We start from the raw sequence: 23,959 nt of genomic DNA, 5'->3' as shown, positions 1-23,959 counted from the left end.
TATGACTAACCCTAACCCATTTGTCTGATTCAGTTTTTTCTAGTTTTCTTAAACAAAAGCCTGATTTATGAACATGTAACCTGTGTTTCAACTTGCCTTGACTGTATGGTCCACAACAATCAGTCTAAAAGGCATCACTTAAATGGAGGCTATGTTATTTCACAGAGACATTGACCACAAAGTCAGGAACCGGGAGCCCAGAAGTGCTCAACCAAACAAACTAGACTAACAAGGAGATAATTTAGCTCAATCAAACACCAGACTTTTAGACTTCTATTTCTCATATATGTGAGTACAACTCGGAATATGTCCAGGGCAAGATGTGCTGGTGCTATAGCATGTTTAAAATGGCGGCTGTAATTATACATCTTGATTTAGGAGTGTTGCAGTGGAGCGGGCAGGTCTATGAAGCTTTCCTGAAACTGCGCCATGACAAGGCCCGAGAAGTGTCAGCTGGTTCAGAGAAAATAAGGGCCAAGAAAGAACACAGCAGCAAGATGGTAGAAATGTACAAACAAGTGGCCAGAACGAAAAGATCACCTGGTTGGGGCTTTGGAGAGCTGAACCTTTGCACATAAAGTCTCTTATCCAGTCAGCTTATGATTTCTCCCAAGCCCAGTCAACCTGCTTATATATGGGAATTGCAAGTATCTCAGCATGCCTCCTAGGGGCACCTCGGAGCACATCCTAAGTTGATGTCCTGAGGTGTTGGGGGGAGGGCAATACCACTGGTGCCATGACCTTAGGGTCAAGTCCTTAGGGCATTGGTGGACACAATCAGGACAGGGTTTTAGACCTGCAAGTATCAGCATGCCCCCCAGCAGTCTATCACCTTCCTCAGAGCTGGGGCACATCATCATCAACCTTTATTATCAGCCGTGCTCTGGAGGGCTGCATGCCACCGCAGGCCGCTGGCAGCTCCAAGACAAGCATAAAGTAGTTGTCCCCTGTCCCTTGGGATGACAAGATCGAGGAAGCTGATGAACACGAGAGGGCCACGTACTTTGACCTGTTTTCAGACTGCAGAAGCTCCGCAGGGTGAGCGGCCTTTATTGTTGTTTTGTTTGTTTCCTCCTGCTTTGAGCTGGTAGGATCAGTGTTTTCTTGTAAGCCCGACTACCCATATCTCTGCAACATGTTTGGCTGTTCGTCATCTTTTTCTTCTTCTCTTTAATGTCGGGTGGCAACTAGCGCATTAGTAGCGCCCACCCTTTTCCGATCCTTTTTTATATTTAAATTGAGAAAAATTATATCGCAATAATTATCGTTATGGTTTTATCGCTGAGGCCTAATTCTAGATATGAATTACAAGCCACCAGATTTCACTTTCTCCTTTTAGTTGAAACCCACAAGCTTTGATTCATATTCAGTACAAATGGAAACAAACCGCCAAATCTTCAGACGACTTCATGTACAGGTCACTATTCAGCCAAATATGTTAAAGATAAATATTATATATCTAAGTCAGCGCGGTACTGTGCTACAGCAAAATGCAAAACAAACTGTTAGGCTTCAAGAACTTCTGAAATGGGGACTCAACACGCTGGAATTTACTTATCACAAAACCTAGAGAGAGTGAAGACAGATCGAGCTCTCGCTTGTGTACAGTCGCTCTGAAACTTCTTTAGAGGAAATGCTGTTATTGTGATGAGTCGTGCCATTTTCAGATCAGCCAGAGTTCAGTATCTTTGGGGAACAATTAAAAATTAATTAACCCTGCATTCAATTATAACACGGACCTCTGCATTTCCCACATCCAATCAGGAGAAGCAGCTGCATTATCCGGAGCTTCTCCTCGAGACATCGGGGCGTATTTTCTCAAATCCCAATGCACAAAACAACATCAAATGAATTGGCGATAATCACAAACAAACTATGTGTCAGTTAACCCACTAATACTGCTCCAGTTTCAGTGAAATAACTTCTCTGCAGGAGCATTTCTTGTCTTGCATATCTTTTTACTGAGCCATTCAATCGCTTTTAAACTCAGCACAGATTGAAAATGTGTGGACTCCCATCGCACCCATAAAGGAACTTTATTCTGGGGCGAATTCACGCATCTACTCCGACTTCACTGTGTGTATTTAACGGCAAAAAGTCGGAGAGGATTATTGCAGTTTTAATGTGTGCCAGAGAGCAGACAGCGGGGAGTCGTGAAGGACAGGACAGTCTTAGGGGCTTACTCGTCCATTCGCCTGTAAATGTTTAATCCTTAATGACCACCACATTATGTTTCCTTTTATCATCTATGAAGCCATTGTCTTCTCGGATCAGTCTTGATTAAAGAAACATACCCAGAGCTACAGTTTACACTTACTCAGCATTTGTTGACGGCCGACCACAGCACTCCAGGCAGAATCTCTGACTCAGGAGAGTTAGACAACCTCTTTCAAGGTTTGAGGGATAATTATAGATTATTATACAGTAAGGCAGGGCGTTGGGTGGAATCCAGCCAGTGCCAGGTGGTTAAAGCCAGGGTCACGCAGAGGTCATGTTGACTGAGGGCCAAGGCTCTACGAGCAGCAGGATGTCGTTTAAATACGACACATTTGGAATATTCTGTGAGAGTGGAAGTGAAGGCCGAGAGCTTTGGAGGAATTTTAGCTTCAGTGCGTCACGATGACCGATGGCTTGTAACACTTGTTGTTCTGTAGCGTGGAAATGCTAATTCAATTAATTACTGCAGCACACATCATGTTCAGGTCCTGTTTGCAGGCAGCTTAATAAAAATAACCTTTCTGTACCCGTGAGTGTTATTGTTATTCATTATACTACAGCTGTCGTAGCTCTGGAGTAGATCTGGAGAAGTGTTTTTATGAAGAATGAGGAAGGAGTTAGAGATATTACATTTATTTATTCAGCTCTTTTTTTTTTTTACAATTCTGTTGCAGCTCGTTTTCCCAAAATGCAGTTCTTCACTATTTTCAGACCTTAACATTTTTCAAATCTGTACATTTGTCTTTAATTAAATTTGTTTTTTACGTATCGTTTGTCATAAATTCAACATTTCTTAATGAAAAAATAAATCAGGCCATCTTCTTTTGTATGAATGATCCCCGTATCAATTCTCATAAAAATACCAGGACTGATCTCAGGGAATTAATTCAATTAACCTCTCTGCAGTTTGTTGAAAAATAGACAACTTTTATGATTGTTGGGTGGGTGGGTAGGTTGGTAGGTAGGTAGATGTGTGGCAGAGTAGGTAGGTAGGTAGGTAGAAAATAAGCATGGTGTTTAATTGAATGACACAGATAATTATCATACATTATTATCTTTCATATTCATAAAAGTAGAAGAAGATGTATATATATTTTTTTTACATTTAGAGCTGATCATCCTCCCAAATCAATTCATGCTCGTCTCTATAATGCGATCACTCGTGGAAATGTTTGCAGTCTTTTCCCGGATTTTTGGCATTTTCATTTAGTTTTTAAAATGAGTACATCATATCGCCTGCCAGCCAAGAGGAGAACTGTTATTGCACAAAAGAAGAAGAAGCTTATCAGAGAGCGAGGTCTACATTTTCTGTGTGCTCCAGGTCGTCACACGAGTCATCTCTAACGTACACGGACGCACAACAAGGTCATCCATCACTCCGTGTTCCTCCGTCACACCTCTCACTGACAACGACCAGTATGGAACAAGTGCCAGATCCAACTCCTGCAATGTGTTTTGCATAGACGCCCTGCCTCTCTGGTTTACAGTCTCCCCACCATCACTCATGTCAGTAATCTTAAAACCTTTGAAGGCAAAGCATCTGCAATATATTTTAACGCTTCCCAGCATATAAATCATGTTTGTATTCATATTTCTGCTCACCCCGACAGGTTTCAAATGTTGGCCTGAAACATAAAAACAGAGAGAGGACAAAATACATACGGCATGAACATATTGAAATCAATAGTAAATATTCTTAGACCAGAGAAAATGTAACAGCTTGTGCAAATACTTAAACTGCTCCATAGCTCCATCATTATTACAGGTCACATATTCTCTAATATCCACTTCCTCATGTTCCTCTAACTCTAACATGTGTCCCTAATCCGTCTACAAACCCCCCAATGATGAGAAAAGTCCATCCTCTCCGTCTTCTGCCTGCTCCACTTTTCAGAAAATGTGTGCTCAAACAGGCCGTTTGGAGATTTTCCCTTCATGACATCACAAAGGGCAGTAGCCCCTCCCCCAGGTGGGTGACACTCCCACAGCTAGGTGTTTGTTCTGCCCTCTGAGTCTGCCTTCTCACTGTAAACAATAGGACATGGAGCGAGAAAGCACGAGCCACCCAAGCCCTTCCAGAGAGGGGGCGTGGTCAGACACAGCTCATTTACATATTTAAAGGTACAGACACAGAAACAGATAGATAGAGGAGAAATAGAGTGGTTTATAGACATGATCAGAGTGGATTTAGAACAAGAAACTTTACACACATGTTTTGGGGAGCTCTGAGACTTATTAAAAGTTGTTAAAAAAGGAAGATAAGATGTGACCTTTAAAAATGGCATCTCAAAGTTTTATAGAGAACAAAACAAGTTCATAGGCACTCTTTCAAGCAACTACAATTACATTATTTGGTGTCGGTGTGCATACTTTGTATCATGAAGAACTCAAAAACTAACAAGATTCATGTCTCCAACTCAGAAATCCTAAAAAAAACTGCTGTCTATAAAAACAAATTTCCAGAAACATTAAACGAGTAGTTTATGTTTTGCATAATCATTTCCTTCGTTTGTGTGATCAGATCAAAATGAATGTGTTTGTTTGATTGTGCATAATGAGGCTGTCTATTGATTTAAATTATGTAGTTACACAAAATAAAGCCGTCTTCCTGGATTGTTGTGGTATCGAGTTTATGAACAGAGTGACAAATTATGAGCACATTCAGCCGCTTTTTCGTTTTCAATGACAAACACATCAGCAGATCAGAGTCATAAATCACTGTGTGATGCAAACACACATGAATGGAGTGGAGCTCAACAATGGTGTAGTGCTGCTGACCTTTCTGTGCGCAGCGGGAGACAATAGACGATCGCAGCCAGTAGATCACACGCTCCCAATGCTGGAGATTGAGTCATTTAGCTGGTGCAGGAAAACATGAATGGAGTTGCTCCATTTGGAGAAAAACAAACTGAGACAAAAATCATCAATGTCAAATTTAGATCACAAACAATAAGCCTCCGTAAACACACCGGTCTGTAACACCAGCCTGAATGAATCGAGGGTAATCCGTGCAGCATCTCTTGGAAAACTAATTTGTCTCCAGGTGATCGAGGTTAAACCCACGCCAGCTCTCAGACCTCTCAGGAGCGATCAAACGCTCTAATTATTATCCACATTGCCTCTTTGCTGATGTTGTGAGAGGCTGTTAAGACACGCTTGGACACGACGGGCGGAGAGCTTAACCGTGGAGCTTCAACTTAAAAATCAACATCATTACATAACCTGAGGCTGGAGCTCAGGCCACTCCGATGGAGAGGATACTTGAACTTCATCTGCGCTCAAATCTGTGGAGGGACGGTCACCGCATCAACTGACTCCATTTGTATTCACTTTAGAGGAGTCACATTCATCTTCATTTACACGTCGGCGACGTCTGACACATTTTTATATGAGCTGAATTAATTCATGGCATCTAATACATGCACCCATCTGCTGATACGACGTGCGTCCTCACATGTTGGAGGGTATCTTACAGAGTCATCAGTTAATCTCTGGGTGTTGTCTTCATCAGACACAACCGTGCAGCACAGTGGTGATAGGACTTCCCCTTTCAAAGACAAAGGTTTGAATCATCAGTTACAAAGCGACCAATTCAACGTTGTTATTGTCCGTAAAACATTTGTAGTTTTAAAAAACTTGGAGCTGAGTAACGCAGAGTACTCTCCACTCCAAAAACAAACATGTCAGTGTTTAAAATAAAACACAGATTGAAGCAGATCCACTTCTCTTTCAGATGCTCTTTTCCTCTGACACAGATGTTCAGGGGGTCTACAAGCTACCTTCAGTTATTGTCTGAAACTACTTAAAACTTCAAGTTTAATATTTCTGAATCTTTCAAAGTGGCTTCAGGTATCATGGGCTGCGATCATGAGCCAATTAAAATCCTCGGTCCGTCAGCCCCACACACTACAGCGCTGTCTGCTGCCACTATAGTCAATGATTGTGTTTCCACAGCAAGCGTTGAGGTCCGTCTACGGAGCGTGCCAGCAGCTCTGCTCCCTTTCAAATATGCTACAAGTCTATTTTCAAAGGAGAACGCTGAATGCACGCGTCAAGCTGGACAGAATAGATCCACCTGGACAGGAAGTCAGTCAAGGAAACGCACAGAGCGATTTCAACATGTGGACTCATGATCGTATATTCAACCACAAGTCATCCTCAGAAAGACAAAGGAACATGTTTTTTCAGGTTTTTGTCTTTATTCTCTTGTGATCTTGTAGTTCTCCTGTGATCTTGTAGTTCTTCTGTGATCTTGTAGTTCTTCTGTGATCTTGTAGTTCTTCTGTGATCTTGTAGTTCTTCTGTGATCTTGTAGTTCTTCTGTGATCTTGTAGTTCTCCTGAGATCTTGTAGTTCTCATGAGATCTGACGTTGTCAGACGGAGCAAAACCCTTACGCTGACTGAGAGCAGTGTAAATTGTCTATTTGGAAAATGGCAGAAGTGGACGACCTGGGTTCAAATCCGACATGTGGCTCCTTTCCCTGCATGTCTCTCTCTCCTTGATTTCTGTTTGTTCCCAAGTTTGCTCAGACCTGTTGATAAAACCTTGAGAGGACACGATGACCATCCTGTGTTGTTACCAGAGGACCAGGAGGCAAAGTGAAGACGTTTACCTCAGAGTCAATTAAACTGGCGATTTATTCTCATATTATGAGGCAGATAAAACTTCTCCATCACGGGAATGTGCTGTGTGTCTTCCTGATCTTTATTCTAATGAGGCTTAATGAGGTATACCCTCTCTAATTAGTTCTCTCTTAACATGTCAGAGTTTCAATTCCACTGTTGATCAATGGGGTGGAGACGAGCCATTTCATTTACCTCAAGGCTAAATGTGTCAAGACAACATTTTGTGGGAATACCGAGCTTCTAATGATCGAAAAGCGGAGGCTGACTTTGAGCCACAGTATTCACAGGATAAACAGCTGATAAAAAGCAAGGACAGGCGGCTGTTAGATCCATGTAGATGCTTTTTTTAAATTGTCGAGTAAGGCTTGGAGGGTTCAGAGAGTACTCCCAGATCACCTGATCCAACAGAGTGATACCTGCTCTTCTCCTTGGAACATTTGATACTGTTGATAAATGAATCGTTCTCAGGGGCTTCATGGACTGACACGCTGAGATTGGAAAACTCAAGGTTTCTTTTTTAGGATCAGTACATAAGATGGATGGGGTTGGTTCATCTTTTCACTGCATAAAAGACTGATAATGGCCGAGGGATTTCTGAACTCGGCTCCTCATGAAGGCGGTGATCTGTCTGGAGCTGTGTTGTAACTGCAGGGAAAGTTGTGCTCCCTCTGGTGGTGTATTTGGGTACTGGACGCAGAAGAGGATCCGTAGAAGACAATCGACAGGAAGTGATGACGATAGACAGGAAGTGATGTTGTAAAACGTTTTGTTTGTGAGATGGAATCAGTGTTGCCAGATGGAAAATATCGTAGTGGAGCTTTAAAATGATGCTATTTTACTGAAAACTCAATATGAATGTAGTATCGATGAGTACGAGTACTCGAGACATTTAAATCACTTTCTGTTGATGGTTATTTATTTATATTTATGTTTAAATATTGGATGTTTATGTCATTTTACAGGCGTAAAGTCTACAATTCCGGTCCGGGGGGTCCGTATCCGACGGACCCTTTATTTTTTTTAAGGTTAAAAAAAAATAATAATAATAATAATAATCTGCGGGAACTCGAGTACTTGTTCATTAGGTAATTTGAGTAATCGAGTACAGGGATTACTGTAAATTCCCATCCCTAGAATGCACCAAGATGGCCGATCTTATTTACGGCACTTCTGCAAAGGAAGGAGCGACAGAGAGCACACTGAAGGAGGGAGGACAGAACAGTGGGAAAAGGCACATCTTCAGTGTTGGAAACAAACATTCAGTCGAACGCTGCAAAGAGGCTGCGAGCAGAGTTATTAGAAAACATAAGGACAGTAATTAAAAAATAAAAGGTGTTCACCAGACTGTGACTGAGTAAACACTGATTAGCTGAATTTCAATTCAAGCCGGCGATCTGACGGACGAAATAGTCTCAAAGCAACTTTCCAACTTTGTCTTTCAGGGTGCGAGATTGTGTTCATGTAATCGTATGGATAGTTAGAATTCATGACTCGAAGCAACTACCTCACTGAGGCCAGAACCAGAACATCACTGACTGCTCATGAATGTCCACTAAATGAAGCTTACAATAAAATCAACCTCACAACAAGTAACCTTAAAAAAATCACTAAATGTGTTGATTTAGGATTAAAGAAGGTTCAAGCTAGAGGCGGCTGGGTTTGACTTATCGAGTCACAAGAAGTGAGACTAAACACTTTGTCACATTGTTTATTCTAGAGAGATGGCTGCAGTGGTAGACGGACATAAAGTCGATTTACTTGAGCATCATTTTTGGGTCGTTTTGCTGTCAATTTCAGACAGCTGAGTTGTGCTAAGTTTCTAAAGCTGAAAACACTTAATTTCCTGATACAGCTGCTTCAAAATAAAAGCATCTCAAAGACACGGTTATAAGGGACAAAAGGGAGAAAGATGTGGAAAAAGTCACACAGCCTGCCTGGTCTGTGTCGCTGTCTTTTTCCAGCACAGGGTACAATCAGCGTTCCATACACAATGAACGGGGAATCTAATGACTGCCACAATTGATCTCTGGCACATATTCTGTCTCCCAGCGGTCAACATACCAAAGGAGTAATAATCTGAAGAGACAATATGCAGAGTCTGTCCTAATCCATTTTTATAATCTCCCTCACAAATATTATAGTTTAAGCCGCTCCTACAGTTCAAAATGCTCCCTGATGACTGCTGTAACTTTATTTTTGGATCATGTAACGCCGGATACACTGCTCAGTTTTGATTTTGCAGCTCAGTTCAGAGATTTATTAGAAAATGCTGCCAGAGGAAATCACAATTTAGTCGAGTTCTTTGACACAGATTATTCTGTTGTTCAGGGTAAAATGGGCTCTGAGTAAACGTGTGTTTGTCTCCTTTCCTATTTTTCTATTATTTGTTCCTGCTGGTTTATTCATGTTAAAGCTGCATGGCAACAAGGAGGAGCACGTTGATAGATACGATGGTCAGCTCTCAGCAGCCTTTTGAGACATTTACAAAAAAAAAGGAAAGTGAAGGGCGAAGTGTTTCTAAATGCGGACTGTTTGGTAACTCGGGTCTGGACTGTGGACAGTTGGTTGGACAGTGTGCTACCTCCATAATGAGATTCAGATTCAGGAGACGTGCTGCTGCCTCAGCCAGAGGGCTTACCCGGGCTTATCTGCAAGCTGTACCACAGAAGAAGAGCAAGAGAGGGAGAAAAAAGAGAGCGGGGGGGGGGGTATTTCAGCATATACACTTTCCTTTCAGAGTAAACACTTCAGAGGATTCTCAGATCGGACGACATCAGTGCAGCCATCAACTAGAGCCCCCTTTTTCTTCACAGAAGTGTTCTAACTAAGCTCAGCCGTTATATTTGTACGTTCATACTGATTTCTGGTTTCCCAGTCTGTGAGGGCACATTGCGTTTCAGGCGTTGCAGAAGAACAGCTGAAGCTTCACATACACACACACACACACACACACACACACACACACACACAGCCTCCACCATCAGACTGTGTCGTCCCCTCAACCACCGCCGTCCTCATTGGCCATTGGCCTGCTCTGACCTCCAACTCAGCGGCGAGGAAGTGTGGAAATTAGGAACGTGAGGAACACAAACTTTTTTGCAAACGAGGCTGTCGCTAATTCTTTTATAACTTTTGCAAAATCATCTATCACATTTAACTTCACGTGTGAAACGTCAGGGTCAAGGCTTGATTTTAACCTTCTGTGATGATTTGTTCTTGTTTAGTTGTTTATTTCAGTTTTATTTTGTAATTTCTTCTGTTTCCTGTTTTGTTTTGTAGTTTTTTCCTACCCATGTCTCTTCCTGCCTCTGTGTGTTTCCTTCCAGTGATGATCACCCTGATTGTCCTCACCTGTGTCGTTAGTCTCACCTGTGTCGTTAGTCTCACCTGTGTCGTTAGTCTCACCTGTGTCGTTAGTCTCACCTGTGTCTGATTACTCCAGTCTCTGTTTGGTCTCTGTGTTCTCTTCTGTGTCAGTTCATACGTCTCGTCTCACAGCGATGTTTCTCTTTTGACATCTGACAGACCTAAAAGAAGATGGCTTTGTTTTTGCCTTTTTTTGTGGTGAAATATTTTGGCTTTCTGAACCTCTTTATTCTTCTAATGGTGCATTCAGGTGCATTTTGACACATCTGAAAAAAAAAGTTTCTGTGTTGTTAAATGCTGATGAACGCTGGCTCAAGTCGGAACAACAACTCCAACACTCGGGGAACGAATTAGAAGCCCGACTTGACGTCATATTCGTCATCAACATGGTGGACAAAAGATGTTTAGTTAATGTTAAGATACTTTTTATTAAGTCACGTATTGTACATCAGGACTACCAGACTGAAAAAATCATTTGTCCCTGGTATCGTTGTTCTCCTCAACAGCATCATGTAAATGTGCCTCCTTGGTGTGTGTAAAGTATTGTCCATTGTGTGTATTTCAGACTCGCTGCTGGCTGTAAAGCAAATTGCCCCTCAGTAATAGTAAAGTTTACCTTGACCTTAGTTAAAATAAAGTGGCAGGTAAAAAATAAACGAGTGACTTGTCGGTTTATGAATCCACCAGTGGCAGATACGTGAAAAAGTTAATTCCCAACCCTGCTATCAACGGTATCAAGATTGTATCTAATTCAAGATTTGATATTATAGGTCATAGTTAGCTTAATAACGCTAAAGTAGCTTTCGCACATATTTGAAACAGGATTAACAGTTGAGGGTCTTGAACAGAAGTGCATCACACACTCCCCATGGCGTTCACATCAGTTTCTGTGCATTCATCTGTTCAAACAGGTGTGGTGAAGCAGCAGAGATGTTCTATTTTGGGAGTAAATGTGATCATATTGCTGCTTTTTCAAAGGCGTTGATATCCACCAACTCTGGGTAATATGTCTTATCCTGACAGAGAGACTCGTGACAACCGATGATGACTAAGACTAGAGGCCGTCGGTGTGCGTCGGCCTCTAGTCCGTACAGAGAGAAAGAAATCAATGAACTCTTAAGACGGTACCGTCATGTGAGATGGTTTGTTTGGCTCCGAAACTCAGGTTTTTTTAATTTCCTGTTTAAAAAAACGTGATGACATTTGTTGACATGGCTCCCCAAGGCAGACGAGCATGATGGATGAAACGCAGCAGGCGGCAGTGACCCCGCCAAAGGCACTTTAACATTTGGCTCAGAGCTTTGGTGACAAGGTGCTGATGAGAAGCGACCTTGCCTCCATAATATCAAGGTCGGCGTCCTCTTATCCAAACCAAGTGCAAGTGGAACCAATATGTAATCACATACGCTGAGTGCCGTCACAGCCGTGAATGACTGTTAGGTAAATTGTCAATCTGCGGGGGAGCTTAATTGCGGGCGATGTGAGGGTTCACACGTCGCCCTGAACAGAAGCGGCCTCACTCTGACTGTAAAGTCCAGGCCGACTGAAATGATTCCAGGGCTTTTGTTTTATTAGTAATAATCACTGCACGTGTGTGAACACCGCATGTCTTATTGTCATGCAGCTCTTAGCACACAACAAATGGAGTGTGCCATGATTGGTCTCTCAGTGAGAACATCTGGCGAGATGAGATACTGAACGTGTGGGAGGCTTTTCCTGAGAGTTGTATTCTTGTTCCTGTTTGTTATTCACATTGTTTGTTTTTGTGTTAATGGCCGACTTCTGGGCTCGTAATCGCTGTGGATGTACAAGGGATGCAACACTTCTCAATATAATTACGAACCATTCAGTACAGCCGCGGTTCAGAACGTACATGTGAATTGTGTTTTCTCAGTTTTGCGTACAATGAGCTTCCCCGCATTTTATTTCTCTCTGAATTGGCTCTGTTTGTGTTTGCCTGTGAGTCCACACTATGGACTGTAAATATAAATGAATGTCAGCCGTCTGTTCCTGCAGGGGGCGCTGGAGGCTCATCGGAAGCAGCCGCCGTGCTGGAAATGCTGTCTCCACCAGTCAACCTAACGACAGGCTGAGAGCTGGAGCTGAGGCGGGTTTTAAGCCTCCTGACAAACTGTTGCACCGCGCCCACCTGTCAATCATGTCAGCTGCGCAGCTAACTATGAATAACATGTATCATTCATTAAATCAAAATGGAGTGGTTTTTTTTTTTTTACCCGTACAGTGTGTGCCTATGAAGACAATAACTAATAAGACCTGTTTTCTTTACTAGGCTGTAAAAACAGCTTTTTGGCTGTGGTGTGTATGTGACTTCCTGTCCTTCTGCAGCCAGCCTCAAGCTGAAGAGGTGAGGGTGAACAGAGGAAAGGCAAAGCAGCTTACCAAATGAAGTTACTGTACACAATGAAATATCAACGCTTTACGACCCGTTTCTGTGTGAAGGTCTGTCAAGCATATTAATAAAATAATTTTAAAATCCTGATGTGTCTTCTTATTTACACCAGGTCTCCATAGCGTTACTTAACTCCTTGATGATCCTGTAAAATGTCCCTAAAACTCCAAAGAATGGAAAACAAACTAAAACAGGTCCGGGCCGTCAGAACCAAACAGAAAAACCATGACCCAGAAACCGAGGTACATACTGAACTGTGGGCTGACTGTATCGTTGCATCCTCAGGATGCAAACATCATGACAACTGAATTTGTTTAGGTTGGCTAATTATGTGACTATACCACTGCTCCTGCTCCTGCACATGCATCATCCTTGTTTCTATGCAGGGTGCTGAGCTCTCGCTTGCTATTTCCGTCTTCCTCTTCAGTCACTCTTGCCAGTTGGCCAACAACAACATAAAAAAAAAGTAACGACAAAAGAGGGATGCAAAGCGGCCTAAACTCGAGGGATGTTTAGTAATCAGGTAACCCGAATGAAGACAGGAGATTAGATTGCCTCCTGGCTCAGTGCTCTTTTCCATGCTGCTGCTTCTTTTCTTCATATCTATTTAACTTTACATATTTATCAAGCATTATTTGTTTCTCTGAGGAGTATGGGCGGTGAACCTTTCTGTCTGACAAGGCTGGCGATGGCACAGCAGTAATTGTGAAAAGCTAGAGAAGTGCATATCGCTGTGTGTGTGTGTGTGTGTGTGTGTGTGTGTGTGTGTAAGAGAGGAGGAGAGGAGGAGAGAGAAAACGACAGGGTGGGGAGGTGCAGTGAGAGGCAGGGAGGGGGCATGTACGAGGGAGGGTGAAGGCGAGAGCGAAAGAGGAAGGGAGGGAGGGAGAGCGAGAGAGAGAGAGAGAGAGTGGGAGAACAAGCGGCTCGCCTCATTCCGCTTCTTTCTCAGCATCCATTCTGTGAGAGCCGATTCCGGAGAGGAGAGAACTACATAACAGGCAAACTGGAGGAGGAAAAAGGAGAAAAACCCACTGAGGAGGGAGGATATTGAGGAAAATAACACATCATCGGGTCTCACTTGTGTCCACTTTCAGGTCCTATAGCTTTGGCAGAGGTCTCTGAAAGTTTCCATCCGGGGGGGGACACCCTCCCCTTGTTGTGGGGATGATCAGCGGATGCTGAATTTCAGTCCTGAAGGCAGGAGGAGGAGAGCTGTGAAGACCGGCTGGATTCACTTGCAGCGGCGCTGGTAGTGCGCACCAACGAGAGATCCTACAGTGCCTCATCCAGTCTCTCAGACGGGCATGTTCCTGTAGAATACATAACAGTATTTCACTGTGCCAAGTGGAATATCAAGAGGAAGCCACCCAAAAGAAATGCACTGGGAAGTAAGGGGGATTGGATTATGTACAGAGTCAATGAAGGACATCCACATCCTGCTCAGAAGAAATAAGTTCGGAGCAGAAAAGGCGTTAATTGGATTCTGATTGTGTGAGACACTTGGAGGATTTTCTTCCCTTTCACATTGTTTAGGAGCAGTAAGGATCTTCAGACTGCTTGTTTTTGGACTATAAGGCTCTCTGGATGTTATTCCAAGGTAAGGGCACGACGTCTATGAACTGGTATACATTGAAAGCACCCTCCAGGTTTGTGAGGAGAGGGGCAGATTAGGGAGCCGAAAAAAGCTCGGCATGAAAGATACAGTCAAGTAGAGAGAGAGAGAGAGAGAGATGGAGGCAGATGGAAAAGGTGCATTGGTCTTATGTAGCCAGTTTAACACAAAGTGTGAAGTTGGGATAAAATGTCTCGATAAAACGACAAGATGTCCCGCTGCTGACAGAGAACATGATTGCTTTTTTTTTTTTTGCTGCTGTTTATTGGAGAGCTTCTCCCCTCTGCAGAGCGGATTGTATCTGCATACTTATGCATGTGTGTTTGCTGAGATGCCTGTCTGCAAAGCAATTCATCGCCTCGCTTTCCTTGCTACATAACCGTTATCACCAGGGGAGCCTGCTAGCGGAAGGAGCATAATTGCGTCGGCTGTTTGTCCTCGTCTTTGAGCCGACCAGTGTCTGTGAGCAAAGGGATTTACTTTTGTACAGTGGCCACATTTTATTAATGATGGTGACTGGCTCTGTGCATTTAAAAAAAGCTGCTCTGTCTCTTTGATCGCTGCTCAGAGAGAGAGAGAGAGAGCTGATTATGTCGGGTTATTTAACTATCTCACACTTTACATTATAGCATCACCTTCAGTCGTTTGAAAGTTTGTCTTTGTGGTTCTGTTGTGTGTCCTTTCTCTGGTTTTCTCTCTAAACAGAGAAAGGACAATACAACCATTTCCTTTCAGATGCCCATTAAGACTAGTTTAGGAGGCAGTGTGTGTACAGGCTAACGGACAGGGTGATAAAGGGACAGGATTGGGTTCTTCTCTTCTGGGAGGAGTGAGTATGCTGCCCTCTTGATCAATACCACACAAGTGCAAGGCTACCTCCTTTTGAAAGGCAATGGTTGAAATATTAATGATTGCACGAGCATCCTGTTGGTCGCCTGAAATATTTAAAATAATTAAATAATAAATAAGCTGTGCAAGTTTAAGAACCGGACCGGGCAAATTATTCTAATCCCACCTCCTCATGTAATGTTGCAAAGCTGTGGGCGTTTAATGCTTTTGTTTCTGGATGTAACATTTAAAAAAAGAAAAAGAAAGAAGTGTCTCTCCTCCTGCAGAACATCCACTGGGGGGAAGTGGAGCTTGATGGGAAGTTGATGACAGCTCCTGTGTATGTGGCGTTGACTTGCTATCAGTGGCTCGAATGTCCAATTGTTCTGTCCCCCCCCCCACACACACACACACACACACACACACACACACACACACATGTTTATAAAGCTTGATTGCAAGAATCTGCTGTGCACAAATGTTGTATTGAAATTCTCATTTAGCATTCAGGATGCGTGGTGTGCGATTGCTTCCCCTTGAAAGAGATGCAAACCCTCTCATCTGCTCTTCCTGCTGTATTCATTGAATCTAATGAGCTCCATCTACACTTTGTATGAGTCCAACATGCATACTAATGTGTACATACATGTGTGATAGAGAGAGAGAGAGAGAGAGAGTGTATCTGCGTGGGCGTGTATTTGTCCAGAGCTCCGAGCTTCATCCCTTTTGATGTTTTATTGAGTGTTAACCATGGTAGGACTGACGCATTGGCTCTGATATGGAGGAGCATGGTTAAAGGAGAGCACTAAGACCTGCTCTGCTCTTTCTTGTACCTCCTTTGAGTCTGAATTAGCAATGCTGCGTCTGCCTTTTTCAACCCTTTGGATTTGCTTAATGATTCGGTTCTGGCATAGGTGCTAGACTGTGTGTGTGTGCAGGTACACATCCACATCTGTGTGTTTAAGCACATAGGGCATACACACAGGATGTTGTGTGTATGTGTGCTCAGGTAAGCCTTCAGTCAGTGTGTGTATAATCCCCTTCTCTTTGTGTAAAAGGATATATAGCGTGCAGTCAGTTTTCTCCCGTTTCTGATGCGAGCGAAAGAGTCGAAGACGGGGCCCTCCATTTTCAGAGCTATTATGCATCCACTGATTCAGGGGAATGGACACACAGAGAGAAATGGAGCCCTCTTCTACCGTCGTGATTATTCAGTCTTGTTGGCAGTATTTTTCACATAAGAGCCAAAATCAGAGGAAACAACTTCGATGGGAAAAAAAAAAAAAAAAATCACTGAGGCTTTTTGATTTATTACTAAGAGTTTGAATCAGTATGCGATCGTGCCAGTAGGCAGCTGAAATCTGACACACCTGCTTCCAAGTGTAATAAATCATTTGCAATCATGACTGACTTTTTTGGGGGGTTTGGTAGCGTCATGAGAACATTAGTCAACCAGTGAAGTCGCCAATCAGGATTAATATCTGAATATCAAATCTTTACATCGTCTCTTAAGACTTTGCATCGTTGAGAGAAGAGATATGGAGTAAAAGAAAGTCACAGAGCTGCCTCCAGCCAACACTCAATTATTGTGTGTCTATTATTGTGAGTGCACACGAGCACCAGCTATCTCAGATGTTAATTAGGCATCACATTTAAGAAAGTGTAAGTGTAAGCGGGTTCAACATTAAAGGCAGGGTTGGTAATTTCCTCACTTTCTAGGATTTTGGTGTAAGTTGTCTTTAGGTCCTGACAGAAATGAATAACTCATGTTCTCTGAAAAAGGAACAAAGAAAATCATCTGTAGCAGTTGTAAGCCTGTAAAAACCTCAACCAATCTGGTTCTGCTCCAGGTTTCTCTGTTCAACATGAGTCTGGTTCTGCTCCAGGTTTCTGCCTGTTCAACATGAGTCTGGTTCTGCTCCAGGTTTCTGCCTGTTCATCATGAGTCTGGTTCTGCTCCAGGTTTCTGCCTGTTCATCATGAGTCTGGTTCTGTTCCAGGTTTCTCTGTTCAACATGAGTCTGGTTCTGCTCCAGGTTTCTGCCTGTTCATCATGAGTCTGGTTCTGCTCCAGGTTTCTGCCTGTTCAACATGAGTCTGGTTCTGTTCCAGGTTTCTCTGTTCAACATGAGTCTGGTTCTGCTCCAGGTTTCTGCCTGTTCAACATGAGTCTGGTTCTGCTCCAGGTTTCTGCCTGTTCAACATGAGTCTGGTTCTGTTCCAGGTTTCTCTGTTCAACATGAGTCTGGTTCTGCTCCAGGTTTCTGCCTGTTCAACATGAGTCTGGTTCTGCTCCAGGTTTCTGCCTGTTCATCATGAGTCTGGTTCTGCTCCAGGTTTCTGCCTGTTCAACATGAGTCTGGTTCTGTTCCAGGTTTCTCTGTTCAACATGAGTCTGGTTCTGTTCCAGGTTTCTGCCTGTTCATCACGAGTCTGGTTCTGATCCAGGTTTCTGCTTGTTCAACATGAGTCTGGTTCTGCTCCAGGTTTCTGCCTGTTCATCATGAGTCTGGTTCTGCTCCAGGTTTCTGCCTGTTCAACATGAGTCTGGTTCTGTTCCAGGTTTCTCTGTTCAACATGAGTCTGGTTCTGCTCCAGGTTTCTGCCTGTTCATCATGAGTCTGGTTCTGCTCCAGGTTTCTGCCTGTTCATCATGAGTCTGGTTCTGCTCCAGGTTTCTGCCTGTTCATCATGAGTCTGGTTCTGCTCCAGGTTTCTGCCTGTTCAACATGAGTCTGGTTCTGCTCCAGGTTTCTGCCTGTTCAACATGAGTCTGGTTCTGCTCCAGGTTTCTGCCTGTTCATCATGAGTCTGGTTCTGCTCCAGGTTTCTCTGTTCAACATGAGTCTGGTTCTGTTCCAGGTTTCTGCCTGTTCATCATGAGTCTAGTTCTGTTCCAGGTTTCTGCCTGTTCATCATGGGTCTGGTTCTGTTCCAGGTTTCTGCCTGTTCATCATGAGTCTAGTTCTGTTCCAGGTTTCTGCCTGTTCATCATGAGTCTGGTTCTGCTCCAGGTTTCTGCCTGTTCATCATGAGCCTGGTTCTGTTCCAGGTTTCTCTGTTCAACATGGGTCTGGTTCTGTTCCAGGTTTCTGCCTGTTCATCATGAGTCTAGTTCTGTTCCAGGTTTCTGCCTGTTCATCATGAGTCTGGTTCTGCTCCAGGTTTCTGCCTGTTCATCATGAGTCTAGTTCTGTTCCAGGTTTCTGCCTGTTCATCATGGGTCTGGTTCTGTTCCAGGTTTCTGCCTGTTCATCATGAGTCTAGTTCTGTTCCAGGTTTCTGCCTGTTCATCATGAGTCTGGTTCTGCTCCAGGTTTCTGCCTGTTCATCATGGGTCTGGTTCTGCTCCAGGTTTCTGCCTGTTCATCATGAGTCTGGTTCTGCTCCAGGTTGTATCTATAAGTTTTGTGTTTTTTACATAGGTAACATATAAGTGGATATGGTCCCATCCTGCCTCACTCACTCAAAAGTAAAACATGTCTTACATATTTAGAGATTTAAGTTTTCAATTTCTTCTTCTTGCATTACCTCCTGGCTCTGTGTAGCGTCGAGAAAAATGAGACTAATCTGCATGAAAAATGGCAGAAATCAAAGCGACTCGACGCTTGATTTGTGTTTAAAGCTGTGGAAAATGAAGCTGAGATTGAAATGTGTTCCAGAGTTCAAAGATCGGCTGCAAAGCAACGGCATCTTTGCACAGCAGTGTAATGATCTGTCAGGTTCAGTTTGTGAAGAGCTCCAGCATACATGAGACAGTAATTCACTGAGAAATCCTGTTTTATGATATATGACTGTCCGGTCCTGGTCTGACTGTACGCCTAAAGGACGGATGTATACAGAGCTCAGTCTGAGCAGACACCTGTACCCAGAAGCAGATCAGGCTTATTTTTAGAGCGTCCATTAAGGACACGGAGGAAAAATCAATAATCACAGACTGAAACACTGGGTTTCAAATTCAAGTTATTTATTTCCCTGTGACCTTTGCATACGGTTGGGACTCTGTACTTTGTAAATATCAAATTCTAACTTTGGAAACGAGAGATTTTACACCAACAAGGCTTTTGTCTTTTTTAGTTTAATGCAGAGATTCTTCTTTGTGGTTACTTCATCCTGATAGGACAGCAGTTTCTCTCTCATATTTATATACCACACAGTTTGGTTGTAGAACTGTTGGTCTCAAAACTGTTTTTTGAATGGTCTCGTCTTTGAATCAAAAGCATTTTTACTCTGTCTGGTCTCGGTCTCACACTGGGCAGACTCTGGATTTTCAATCAAGACTGGTAAAGGAAAACTACTCTTTCTAAAATAACAAATAACTTCAGTTCATTTGTGTTTGATTTCCCCCGGTTACAGTTGCTACCTTCCAGGTGTTACGGTCTGAGTGAGTGACACGCCCCCTGCAAATAAGGTGATGATTTTACAGAGATATTTATGGTCTTGGTCTCTATCTCGATCTCGATCCCTAAATGTCTTGTATCAGTCTCGTCCTGCCTTGGTCTTGGTCCTGACTTGTTCTCGATCCTTAAATGTCTCGGTCTTGTCTTGGTCTCGGAGCCCTCTGGTCTCGGGTCTGTCTTGGTCTGGTTTAGTGTGGTCTTGACTACAACATGACCACACAGATATGCTGCTTTACCACGTACTTTAAATTCATCGCCTACTATTTAATCGCTTCTGCCAGAATAAATAAAACACATTAACATACTCTCTGTAGCCATGATGAGCCGCACATCTGCAGTCCAAACACGACCAGCAGCTGGCTGAGACAAACAGAAGACCTTAGTTAAAATGGAGGTCTGGTCAGCTGGAGAGCAAGCCGTGAATGGACTCGGCTGATCTGTTGTCAGCCCCCCCCCCCCCCCCCCTTTTGAATCCCTGATGAGGCGAAACACAATATGCTCCAGCAGCTGGGTCATTTATGGAATATGCTTACTCATCATGCTGGACGGCTGCTCGAAGAAGGGGGGAAAAAATAATTCTATTTTGGTCGTGCATGGTTGGAAGATAGATTTATAATCTATAAGTGTGATCCTTTAGAAAGCCTGAGTATGTTCGGATAAACAGGACCACAACTGTGCTCACCATAATCTTATAACAGGGACATGAACAAAAGCAGAACGTGCGGAGACTGACAATGAGCTTCACCAAATAACCCCACACAGATACAAAACATTAAAGCGTGTACCAAAGAGAAAAGCTTGGCATGAATGATAAGGGAAAGTAACACAAAGAATGTCTGTCTGCTGTCTGTTAAAGACGTGATGTGCTAAGTGACTGCTGGTGGCACTGTCGCCCTTGTAGGGATAACCAGGAAGTGTCTGTCTGCAGCATTACGCCTGCTCCACCAACAGTGACCTTGCTGTCTCTGTCACTTTTCACTTTGACCTTCCTGGCGAGCTGCAAAGGGCAATAAGTGTCCCACCACCTTTGGAGAAGTCCCTGTACATGGGTGTCGACAAGGAGTATTAGTAAGGGGTCAGGGGTGATGAAGAGGGCAAAGAAGGGGGAGCAGAGGATGTCTCGCTGTGTTGCAGTCGAAAGAGAACAAGAGAGGAGAAAAAAAACGTTTTCAGGCATTCCACCTGAAAAATAACAAGAATCAGGCGTCCAACAGCAGGGTCAGCACCTTGAATGTAGACGCTTTTATTATGACCTTTAATATAGGCGGCTTAGAGTACATCTTTTCTCACAGGAGTATTTTATCTAGTGAGGGGCGAGCACAAAAAAAACACCTGCAGTCATGTTTCTTTATTTATTGTAGTACAAATAATTATTTTTTGGGCTTTTGAAGCCTATATTGGATACACAGGAGAGTGGATAGAGTCGGAAATTGGGGAGAGAGGGGGCGCTGGTGTCCTAGTGGTTATGTCGGGCACCCCATGTACACAGGCTATAGTCCTTATTGCAACGATCTTGGGTTCAAATATGACCTCGGCCCTTTGTTGCAAGTCGTCACCCGCTGTCTCCTCCCAACATTTCCTGTGTATCCTTTCAGCTGTCCTATCCAATAAAGATGAAAATGGCACAAAAAACATCTTTAAAAAAAATAAATTGCGAGAGAGAACGAGTAGAAAATGGCATGCGGGAAAGGAGCCACAGGTCAGATTCAAACCCAGAACTGCAGCAATGGGGCGTGAAAACTAACCACTAGGCCACCGGCGCCCCGACAAGAGAGAATTTCATAACTGCTACACGCTCAGATTCATTAATCAGGATTTAATTGTGTTAGATCTAAAATGATGGTTTTTTTCTTTGAATTAGAGAAGCAGACAAAATTCCTGTTACCGTGTGCCTTCCTGTTTCATGCACGCTCCGGTATCAGAGAGGCTTCTCGGAGCGCCGTGAGTCACCAAACTGCCACCTGAAAAAAAAACCCGAGTGATTTAACAGCATGTGACCTCACATGCAAACTGTTTTTGTACCCGAGCATTACGCACCAGAGGAAAGGCAAAAAAGACATGACAATAACATTTTTAGCATGCAGGTTGAATTTCAAAGCACGGCATTCTTAATAAAAAAGCGAGGTAAACATTCTGCGATCATCTCATGGTTATGAAACAGTCCTGATTCAATGACATGACCACATGACCTGAAACAGTGAAAGAAGACCAGAGCTGGAGATGCTGCCTTTAGTTTGTTCTTTATTTGTATCCAACTCTAACACATAATTCACAGCATGGGAATCAAAGCGGCCTCACAGTGAGCCAGTTTAAAAGAGACCTCGTTACAAAGAGCGAGGAGGAGATGTTTCTGCTGGTGGAAACTGTGCAATTATGTACCGGACTTTTTGCTTTTGTCTCAACCTGCTGCTGAAAGTGACACTGCTTTAATAAGAATGAATGCCCTATTGTTCCACGTTGTACTGTAAGCTCACCATAGCTTATTATACCACCAGCGTGTATGCAAATATGCTGACCTCCAGCTCATTTGCAGCTGCTTGTCCAAACAAAAGCGTGTAAAGTGTAAATGACATGTGCTCTCACATCCTACACCACGATGACTATTGGATTACACAGAATCGGAAAACATGCAAAGCACACAATGGACACGGTGTCATTTTTTTTATGGCTTGCAATGTGGTTTCCTGTCCCTTGTGTCCTTGTGCTGTGCAGGTTTTTTTTTCTCATTCTATGTAATTCAGTATCCTTCGATTAACCAATAAGTCATTGGAGTGGAAAAACATGCAAACACAACAGCTGAATGTGTTATGTGCCACTGCTGACCAGTCCCCCTATTTAAAACTAATTAAGGATCATTAAATATTCACACAGTGGAATAACCTGCCTATATCCTAATAGCAAGGGAAGACTGATACTGGTTCTTTTTCTAGCGAGGCCGCCTGTTGGAGCACAATCCATTTTGTGTTTTGCCTCCATCAGCCACTTTAGGATGTCCTTACAGCGACTTTGCCGCCTCCATCCTTTTCTCTCCACCCTCAGTTTTCAGCCGGGTGTGTGGAGTATTGACCGCTGCGCTCTTCAGATGATAACAGAAAACGTTGCCTTGTCTTGTATCAAGGTGAGGGGCTGTCTGTTTCCCTGTATTGTTTTTTTTTTTGAGGTCGGTGTGTATTCTCTTTGAATGATGGCTGCTGTGAAGAGAACATATCAAGGTCAGGGGATTTCTTTATTCAGCACGAGCACTTCTTTAAAAATGTGTAAAAATCCAATTAATCCAGGATTCATACTTGAGCATTAATATGTGCATGCATTTGACCAAGGCCAAACCTCCCTCACTTGTTAGAAAAGATCTTTGAAATAGTATGACGCAGACGGCGGTTTAAACTCTCTCCTTGAGCAGAGAGCCGCCCGGCTGGTGTTCACCGAGGTTAGGTCATTACCTACGCTACAGTATCTCCTCTAATGCTTCACAGGTAGATGTGGACAGTCCTCTTTTCATTTCAACAACAGTGGAAATGTCAGTACATGGATACTTCCTATGCCTCTGAGGGGAACTATGAACTCTCCACCAGCACTTGTGTGTCTTACATCAGACAAGCTCCCGTAACTCGCTTCCGCCCCGACTATGAGAGGCTCTCTGCAGGACAGCGGGGCCCTCACTTGTTAGTTCAGGTCACTGATGCTTGCCTCCTTTGGGCTTACAGCTCGTATAGGCCAAAAGAGCAGCTTCGATGTTTGTTAGTTGCCTATGCTTTAACGAGTCTGTTGGGAAGAGTCAGAACGCCTACGCACCTCAGAACCCCCCCGCCGAGAGCAGAAGGCTTGTTGGGTAGATTTGGGAAGACTGAAGTGGCTCGTCTCCCCAGGTGTTGCAGGTTCAAACAATGTTGTGCCGGGTCGCGTGGAAGAGTTTTCCTCTCCCGCTGGGAAAGGCTCCTCAAAAGAAGAAGCAATGTCTTTCAACGTGAAAGCAAAGGGTGAAGTGTGAGATGAAGGAAATGCTGTCGAAACACGAGGGAGACCTGACAGGAGATAACGGATCTGATAGTTTGAACAGTAATCATAATTGGTGGCCCTGCCTTTTATCCACCATCGGAGCCTAAATGTCAATGTTGACTGCTCTATCGGTGTCAGAGAAGAAAGACGAGATGACAGGAGATTCATCCCCGAGCAGGCACAAAAGCTCCCATTAAGCACCTCTCTATGAAGATAGTGACAGCCCGCTGCTATCCAGGAAGTGCAACCAGAACCAGATTCAAAACAGCGCTGCTCCTGGTTTCTCATTCACCGCAGTCACCTCCTCCTCTATCACCGGCATAAACTGCCAATTAATTTGATGATTCATTGTCAGCCCTTTTTTAATTTATTGCACGCTCCTCTCTCTGCTGTTGGAGTAATCTCAGATTGCTGTCAGTTGAGCGAGCGGCCTCATTGCCTCACCGGCCGTTGCTCCTGCTCCTACTCCTACCGGGCTGGAGGGGGACATACAGACCAGA

General features: G+C 43.5%; 1 protein-coding gene across 5 annotated transcripts in view; it reads left to right on the top strand.

Annotated features, from left to right (window-relative positions):
• The first annotated feature begins 13,533 nt into the window (after positions 1 to 13,533).
• Positions 13,534 to 23,959, top strand: part of lingo2 (leucine rich repeat and Ig domain containing 2) — a 247,861-nt gene continuing 237,435 nt past the window's right edge. For 2 of the 5 annotated variants that reach the window (XM_065958803.1, XM_065958801.1), the window contains exon 1: positions 13,548 to 14,220. The gene's annotated coding sequence lies outside the window, so the exon portion shown is untranslated. Of the gene's footprint in view, positions 14,221 to 23,959 lie in introns of all 5 variants that reach the window. The other 3 variants (XM_020652519.3, XM_020652520.3, XR_010666863.1) reach the window with 2 other exon arrangements.

This window comes from Labrus bergylta, chromosome 9 (genome assembly GCF_963930695.1).
Source record: "Labrus bergylta chromosome 9, fLabBer1.1, whole genome shotgun sequence".
NCBI classification, from domain to species: Eukaryota; Metazoa; Chordata; class Actinopteri; order Labriformes; family Labridae; genus Labrus; species Labrus bergylta.
The sequence above is the reverse complement of the archived record's forward strand: the minus strand, read 5'-3'. Positions and strand labels throughout refer to the sequence as shown.